Raw genomic sequence first — 7,985 nt, 5'->3', positions numbered from 1 at the left:
GTGTACGAATTTGTTTAACGCATTTGTTTTGGTTACTCGACGTCTCCGTTCTCGTGTAGCCTACATATTGCGTTTTTTTTTTAATTTGCTTACCGGGCTAAAGGTTAGCATGTTTAAAATACGTAAGTCGTTTTGTTCATCAAATTTAACTAGATAACTCATCAGTTGTTTGCATCAGAGCGACAATTTTTGAGATAGTTATTAAAACTGTTTAAAGGTTGTCAAACGTTGTTTCTCGTTGTATATCCTTTAATTCTAGAGTTAAATTGATAAATAACGTGTACGAATTTGTTTAACGCATTTGTTTTGGTTACTCGACGTCTCCGTTCTCGTGTAGCCTACATATTGCGTTTTTTTTTTTAATTTGCTTACCTGGCTAAAGGTTAGCATGTTTAAAATACGTAAGTCGTTTTGTTCATCATATTTAAGTAGATAACTCATCAGTTGTTTGCATCAGAGCGATAATTTTTGAGATAGTTATTAAAACTGTTTAAAGGTTGTCAAACGTTGTTTCTCGTTGTATATCCTTTAATTCTAGAGTTAAATTGATAAATAACGTGTACGAATTTGTTTAACGCATTTGTTTTGGTTACTCGACGTCTCCGTTCTCGTGTAGCCTACATATTGCGTTTTTTTTTTTAATTTGCTTACCTGGCTAAAGGTTAGCATGTTTAAAATACGTAAGTCGTTTTGTTCATCAAATTTAAGTAGATAACTCATCAGTTGTTTGCATCAGAGCGATAATTTTTGAGATAGTTATTAAAACTGTTTAAAGGTTGTCAAACGTTGTTTCTCGTTGTATATCCTTTAATTCTAGAGTTAAATTGATAAATAACGTGTACGAATTTGTTTAACGCATTTGTTTTGGTTACTCGACGTCTCCGTTCTCGTGTAGCCTACATATTGCGTTTTTTTTTTAATTTGCTTACCGGGCTAAAGGTTAGCATGTTTAAAATACGTAAGTCGTTTTGTTCATCAAATTTAAGTAGATAACTCATCAGTTGTTTGCATCAGAGCGACAATTTTTGAGATAGTTATTAAAACTGTTTAAAGGTTGTCAAACGTTGTTTCTCGTTGTATATCCTTTAATTCTAGAGTTAAATTGATAAATAACGTGTACGAATTTGTTTAACGCATTTGTTTTGGTTACTCGACGTCTCCGTTCTCGTGTAGCCTACATATTGCGTTTTTTTTTTAATTTGCTTACCTGGCTAAAGGTTAGCATGTTTAAAATACGTAAGTCGTTTTGTTCATCATATTTAAGTAGATAACTCATCAGTTGTTTGCATCAGAGCGATAATTTTTGAGATAGTTATTAAAACTGTTTAAAGGTTGTCAAACGTTGTTTCTCGTTGTATATCCTTTAATTCTAGAGTTAAATTGATAAATAACGTGTACGAATTTGTTTAACGCATTTGTTTTGGTTACTCGACGTCTCCGTTCTCGTGTAGCCTACATATTGCGTTTTTTTTTTAATTTGCTTACCGGGCTAAAGGTTAGCATGTTTAAAATACGTAAGTCGTTTTGTTCATCAAATTTAAGTAGATAACTCATCAGTTGTTTGCATCAGAGCGACAATTTTTGAGATAGTTATTAAAACTGTTTAAAGGTTGTCAAACGTTGTTTCTCGTTGTATATCCTTTAATTCTAGAGTTAAATTGATAAATAACGTGTACGAATTTGTTTAACGCATTTGTTTTGGTTACTCGACGTCTCCGTTCTCGTGTAGCCTACATATTGCGTTTTTTTTTTAATTTGCTTACCTGGCTAAAGGTTAGCATGTTTAAAATACGTAAGTCGTTTTGTTCATCATATTTAAGTAGATAACTCATCAGTTGTTTGCATCAGAGCGATAATTTTTGAGATAGTTATTAAAACTGTTTAAAGGTTGTCAAACGTTGTTTCTCGTTGTATATCCTTTAATTCTAGAGTTAAATTGATAAATAACGTGTACGAATTTGTTTAACGCATTTGTTTTGGTTACTCGACGTCTCCGTTCTCGTGTAGCCTACATATTGCGTTTTTTTTTTAATTTGCTTACCGGGCTAAAGGTTAGCATGTTTAAAATACGTAAGTCGTTTTGTTCATCATATTTAAGTAGATAACTCATCAGTTGTTTGCATCAGAGCGATAATTTTTGAGATAGTTATTAAAACTGTTTAAAAGTTGTCAAGCGTTGTTTCTCGTTGTATATCCTTTAATTCTAGAGTTAAATTGATAAATAACGTGTACGAATTTGTTTAACGCATTTGTTTTGGTTACTCGACGTCTCCGTTCTCGTGTAGCCTACATATTGCGTTTTTTTTTTAATTTGCTTACCTGGCTAAAGGTTAGCATGTTTAAAATACGTAAGTCGTTTTGTTCATCATATTTAAGTAGATAACTCATCAGTTGTTTGCATCAGAGCGATAATTTTTGAGATAGTTATTAAAACTGTTTAAAGGTTGTCAAACGTTGTTTCTCGTTGTATATCCTTTAATTCTAGAGTTAAATTGATAAATAACGTGTACGAATTTGTTCGACGTCTCCGTTCTCGTGTAGCCTACATATTGCGTTTTTTTTTTTATTTGCTTACCGGGCTAAAGGTTAGCATGTTTAAAATACGTAAGTCGTTTTGTTCATCATATTTAAGTAGATAACTCATCAGTTGTTTGCATCAGAGCGATAATTTTTGAGATAGTTATTAAAACTGTTTAAAGGTTGTCAAACGTTGTTTCTCGTTGTATATCCTTTAATTCTAGAGTTAAATTGATAAATAACGTGTACGAATTTGTTTAACGCATTTGTTTTGGTTACTCGACGTCTCCGTTCTCGTGTAGCCTACATATTGCGTTTTTCTTTTTAATTTGCTTACCGGGCTAAAGGTTAGCATGTTTAAAATACGTAAGTCGTGTTGTTCATCATATTTAAGTAGATAACTCATCAGTTGTTTGCATCAGAGCGACAATTTTTGAGATAGTAATAAAACTGTTTAAAGGTTGTCAAACGTTGTTTCTCGTTGTATATCCTTTAATTCTAGAGTTAAATTGATAAATAACGTGTACGAATTTGTTTAACGCATTTGTTTTGGTTACTCGACGTCTCCGTTCTCGTGTAGCCTACATATTGCGTTTTTTTTTTTTAATTTGCTTACCGGGCTAAAGGTTAGCATGTTGAAAATACGTAAGTCGTTTTGTTCAACAAATTTAAGTAGATAACTCATCAGTTGTTTGCATCGGAGCGACAATTTTTGAGATAGTAATAAAACTGTTTAAAGGTTGTCAAACGTTGTTTCTCGTTGTATATCCTTTAATTCTAGAGTTAAATTGATAAATAACGTGTACGAATTTGTTTAACGCATTTGTTTTGGTTACTCGACGTCTCTGTTCTCGTGTAGCCTACATATTGCGTTTTTTTTTTTAATTTGCTTACCGGGCTAAAGGTTAGCATGTTGAAAATACGTAAGTCGTTTTGTTCAACAAATTTAAGTAGATAACTCATCAGTTGTTTGCATCAGAGCGACAATTTTTGAGATAGTTATTAAAACTGTTTAAAGGTTGTCAAACGTTGTTTCTCGTTGTATATCCTTTAATTCTAGAGTTAAATTGATAAATAACGTGTACGAATTTGTTTAACGCATTTGTTTTGGTTACTCGACGTCTCCGTTCTCGTGTAGCCTACATATTGCGTTTTTTTTTTTTAATTTGCTTACCGGGCTAAAGGTTAGCATGTTTAAAATACGTAAGTCGTTTTGTTCATCAAATTTAAGTAGATAACTCATCAGTTGTTTGCATCAGAGCGATAATTTTTGAGATAGTTATTAAAACTGTTTAAAGGTTGTCAAACGTTGTTTCTCGTTGTATATCCTTTAATTCTAGAGTTAAATTGATAAATAACGTGTACGAATTTGTTTAACGCATTTGTTTTGGTTACTCGACGTCTCCGTTCTCGTGTAGCCTACATATTGCGTTTTTTTTTTTATTTGCTTACCGGGCTAAAGGTTAGCATGTTTAAAATACGTAAGTCGTTTTGTTCATCATATTTAAGTAGATAACTCATCAGTTGTTTGCATCAGAGCGATAATTTTTGAGATAGTTATTAAAACTGTTTAAAGGTTGTCAAACGTTGTTTCTCGTTGTATATCCTTTAATTCTAGAGTTAAATTGATAAATAACGTGTACGAATTTGTTTAACGCATTTGTTTTGGTTACTCGACGTCTCCGTTCTCGTGTAGCCTACATATTGCGTTTTTCTTTTTAATTTGCTTACCGGGCTAAAGGTTAGCATGTTTAAAATACGTAAGTCGTTTTGTTCATCAAATTTAAGTAGATAACTCATCAGTTGTTTGCATCAGAGCGATAATTTTTGAGATAGTTATTAAAACTGTTTAAAGGTTGTCAAACGTTGTTTCTCGTTGTATATCCTTTAATTCTAGAGTTAAATTGATAAATAACGTGTACGAATTTGTTTAACGCATTTGTTTTGGTTACTCGACGTCTCCGTTCTCGTGTAGCCTACATATTGCGTTTTTTTTTTAATTTGCTTACCGGGCTAAAGTTAGCATGTTTAAAATACGTAAGTCGTTTTGTTCATCAAATTTAAGTAGATAACTCATCAGTTGTTTGCATCAGAGCGATAATTTTTGAGATAGTTATTAAAACTGTTTAAAGGTTGTCAAACGTTGTTTCTCGTTGTATATCCTTTAATTCTAGAGTTAAATTGATAAATAACGTGTACGAATTTGTTTAACGCATTTGTTTTGGTTACTCGACGTCTCCGTTCTCGTGTAGCCTACATATTGCGTTTTTTTTTTTATTTGCTTACCGGGCTAAAGGTCAGCATGTTTAAAATATCTAAGTCGTTTTGTTCATCATATTTAAGTAGATAACTCATCAGTTGTTTGCATCAGAGCGATAATTTTTGAGATAGTTATTAAAACTGTTTAAAGGTTGTCAAACGTTGTTTCTCGTTGTATATCCTTTAATTCTAGAGTTAAATAGATAAATAACGTGTACGAATTTGTTTAACGCATTTGTTTTGGTTACTCGACGTCTCCGTTCTCGTGTAGCCTACATATTGCGTTTTTTTTTTAATTTGCTTACCGGGCTAAAGGTTAGCATGTTTAAAATACGTAAGTCGTGTTGTTCATCATATTTAAGTAGATAACTCATCAGTTGTTTGCATCAGAGCGATAATTTTTGAGATAGTTATTAAAACTGTTTAAAGGTTGTCAAACGTTGTTTCTCGTTGTATATCCTTTAATTCTAGAGTTAAATTGATAAATAACGTGTACGAATTTGTTTAACGCATTTGTTTTGGTTACTCGACGTCTCCGTTCTCGTGTAGCCTACATATTGCGTTTTTTTTTTAATTTGCTTACCGGGCTAAAGGTTAGCATGTTTAAAATACGTAAGTCGTTTTGTTCATCATATTTAAGTAGATAACTCATCAGTTGTTTGCATCAGAGCGATAATTTTTGAGATTGTTATTAAAACTGTTTAAAGGTTGTCAAACGTTGTTTCTCGTTGTATATCCTTTAATTCTAGAGTTAAATTGATAAATAACGTGTACGAATTTGTTTAACGCATTTGTTTTGGTTACTCGACGTCTCCGTTCTCGTGTAGCCTACATATTGCGTTTTTTTTTTAATTTGCTTACCGGGCTAAAGGTTAGCATGTTTAAAATACGTAAGTCGTTTTGTTCATCAAATTTAAGTAGATAACTCATCAGTTGTTTGCATCAGAGCGATAATTTTTGAGATAGTTATTAAAACTGTTTAAAGGTTGTCAAACGTTGTTTCTCGTTGTATATCCTTTAATTCTAGAGTTAAATTGATAAATAACGTGTACGAATTTGTTTAACGCATTTGTTTTGGTTACTCGACGTCTCCGTTCTCGTGTAGCCTACATATTGCGTTTTTTTTTTAATTTGCTTACCGGGCTAAAGGTTAGCATGTTTAAAATACGTAAGTCGTTTTGTTCATCAAATTTAAGTAGATAACTCATCAGTTGTTTGCATCAGAGCGACAATTTTTGAGATAGTTATTAAAACTGTTTAAAGGTTGTCAAACTTTGTTTCTCGTTGTATATCCTTTAATTCTAGAGTTAAATTGATAAATAACGTGTACGAATTTGTTTAACGCATTTGTTTTGGTTACTCGACGTCTCCGTTCTCGTGTAGCCTACATATTGCGTTTTTTTTTTTAATTTGCTTACCGGGCTAAAGGTTAGCATGTTTAAAATACGTAAGTCGTTTTGTTCATCATATTTAAGTAGATAACTCATCAGTTGTTTGCATCAGAGCGATAATTTTTGAGATTGTTATTAAAACTGTTTAAAGGTTGTCAAACGTTGTTTCTCGTTGTATATCCTTTAATTCTAGAGTTAAATTGATAAATAACGTGTACGAATTTGTTTAACGCATTTGTTTTGGTTACTCGACGTCTCCGTTCTCGTGTAGCCTACATATTGCGTTTTTTTTTTTAATTTGCTTACCGGGCTAAAGGTTAGCATGTTTAAAATACGTAAGTCGTTTTGTTCATCAAATTTAAGTAGATAACTCATCAGTTGTTTGCATCAGAGCGATAATTTTTGAGATAGTTATTAAAACTGTTTAAAGGTTGTCAAACGTTGTTTCTCGTTGTATATCCTTTAATTCTAGAGTTAAATTGATAAATAACGTGTACGAATTTGTTTAACGCATTTGTTTTGGTTACTCGACGTCTCCGTTCTCGTGTAGCCTACATATTGCGTTTTTTTTTTAATTTGCTTACCGGGCTAAAGGTTAGCATGTTTAAAATACGTAAGTCGTGTTGTTCATCATATTTAAGTAGATAACTCATCAGTTGTTTGCATCAGAGCGATAATTTTTGAGATAGTTATTAAAACTGTTTAAAGGTTGTCAAACGTTGTTTCTCGTTGTATATCCTTTAATTCTAGAGTTAAATTGATAAATAACGTGTACGAATTTGTTTAACGCATTTGTTTTGGTTACTCGACGTCTCCGTTCTCGTGTAGCCTACATATTGCGTTTTTTTTTTTATTTGCTTACCGGGCTAAAGGTCAGCATGTTTAAAATATCTAAGTCGTTTTGTTCATCATATTTAAGTAGATAACTCATCAGTTGTTTGCATCAGAGCGATAATTTTTGAGATAGTTATTAAAACTGTTTAAAGGTTGTCAAACGTTGTTTCTCGTTGTATATCCTTTAATTCTAGAGTTAAATAGATAAATAACGTGTACGAATTTGTTTAACGCATTTGTTTTGGTTACTCGACGTCTCCGTTCTCGTGTAGCCTACATATTGCGTTTTTTTTTTAATTTGCTTACCGGGCTAAAGGTTAGCATGTTTAAAATACGTAAGTCGTGTTGTTCATCATATTTAAGTAGATAACTCATCAGTTGTTTGCATCAGAGCGATAATTTTTGAGATAGTTATTAAAACTGTTTAAAGGTTGTCAAACGTTGTTTCTCGTTGTATATCCTTTAATTCTAGAGTTAAATTGATAAATAACGTGTACGAATTTGTTTAACGCATTTGTTTTGGTTACTCGACGTCTCCGTTCTCGTGTAGCCTACATATTGCGTTTTTTTTTTAATTTGCTTACCGGGCTAAAGGTTAGCATGTTTAAAATACGTAAGTCGTTTTGTTCATCATATTTAAGTAGATAACTCATCAGTTGTTTGCATCAGAGCGATAATTTTTGAGATTGTTATTAAAACTGTTTAAAGGTTGTCAAACGTTGTTTCTCGTTGTATATCCTTTAATTCTAGAGTTAAATTGATAAATAACGTGTACGAATTTGTTTAACGCATTTGTTTTTGGTTACTCGACGTCTCCGTTCTCGTGTAGCCTACATATTGCGTTTTTTTTTTTAATTTGCTTACCGGGCTAAAGGTTAGCATGTTTAAAATACGTAAGTCGTTTTGTTCATCAAATTTAAGTAGATAACTCATCAGTTGTTTGCATCAGAGCGATAATTTTTGAGATAGTTATTAAAACTGTTT

This window comes from Eurosta solidaginis, unplaced genomic scaffold, assembly GCF_040869045.1.
Source record: "Eurosta solidaginis isolate ZX-2024a unplaced genomic scaffold, ASM4086904v1 ctg00001109.1, whole genome shotgun sequence".
NCBI classification, from domain to species: domain Eukaryota; kingdom Metazoa; phylum Arthropoda; class Insecta; order Diptera; family Tephritidae; genus Eurosta; species Eurosta solidaginis.
The sequence above is the reverse complement of the archived record's forward strand: the minus strand, read 5'-3'. Positions refer to the sequence as shown.